At 41.4% G+C, this 1,158-nt stretch overlaps 1 non-coding gene across 1 annotated transcript; it reads left to right on the forward strand.

Annotated features, from left to right (window-relative positions):
• The first annotated feature begins 753 nt into the window (after positions 1–753).
• On the forward strand, positions 754–861 carry LOC112793353 (small nucleolar RNA R71). Its single transcript, XR_003198049.1, has one exon. It is a non-coding gene; the product is annotated as a small nucleolar RNA R71 (small nucleolar RNA).
• Positions 862–1,158: the final 297 nt, after the last annotated feature.

Consider the following 1,158-nt stretch of genomic DNA (forward strand, 5'->3'; position numbering starts at 1 on the left):
GGCCTTACACTCTCCTTTTGGATTCTCTTCTGTATTACTTGGAAGAGTACTAGGACGGAGTTCAATAACTTTCTTACTCAGCTGACCCACTTGTGCCTCCAAGTTTCTAATGGAGGACCTTGTTTCAGTCATGAAACTTTGAGTGGTTTTGATTAGATCAGAGACCATGGTTGCTAAGTCAGAGTGGCTCTGCTTAGAGTTCTCTGTCTGTTGTTGAGAAGATGATGGAAAAGGCTTGCCACTGCTAAACCTGTTTCTTCCACCATTATTCTTGTTGAAACCTTGTTGAGGTCTCTGTTGATCCTTCCATGAGAGATTTGGATGATTTCTCCATGAAGGATTATAGGTGTTTCCATAGAGTTCTCCCATGTAATTCACCTCTTCCATTGAAGGGTTCTCAGGATCATAAGCTTCTTCTTCAGATGAAGCATCTTTAGTACTGCCTGGTGCAGCTTGCATTCCAGACAGACTTTGAGAAATCATATTGACTTGCTTAGTCAATATTTTATTCTGAGCCAATATGGCATTCAGAGTATCAGTCTCAAGAACTCCTTTCTTCTGATTCATCCCATTGTTCACAGGATTCCTTTCAGAAGTGTACATGAATTGGTTATTTGCAACCATTTCAACGAGTTCTTGAGCTTCTGCAGGCGTCTTCTTCAGATGAAGAGATCCTCCAGCAGAGCTGTCCGATGACATCTTGGATAGTTCAAACAGACCATCATAGAAGATACCTATGATGCTCCATTCAGAAAGCATGTCAGAAGGACACTTTCTGATCAATTGTTTGTATCTTTTCCAAGCTTCATAGAGGGATTCACCTTCCTTCTGTCTGAAAGTTTGGACTTCCACTCTAAGCTTATTCAATTTTTGAGGTGGAAAGAACTTTGCCAAGAAGGCGTTGACTAGATTTTCCCAAGAGTTCAGGCTTTCTTTAGGTTGTGAGTCCAACCATATCCTAGCTCTGTCGCTTACAGCAAAAGGGAATAGCATAAGTCTGTAGACCTCAGGGTCAGCCCCATTGGTCTTGACAGTGTCACAGATTTGCAAGAATTCAGCTAAAAACTGATGAGGATCTTCCAATGGAAGTCCATGGAACTTGCAATTCTGTTGCATTAGAGAAACTAATTGAGGCTTAAGCTCAAAGTTGTTTGTTCC

The sequence above is a fragment of the Arachis hypogaea genome, chromosome 3 (assembly GCF_003086295.3).
Source record: "Arachis hypogaea cultivar Tifrunner chromosome 3, arahy.Tifrunner.gnm2.J5K5, whole genome shotgun sequence".
NCBI lineage: Eukaryota > Viridiplantae > Streptophyta > Magnoliopsida > Fabales > Fabaceae > Arachis > Arachis hypogaea.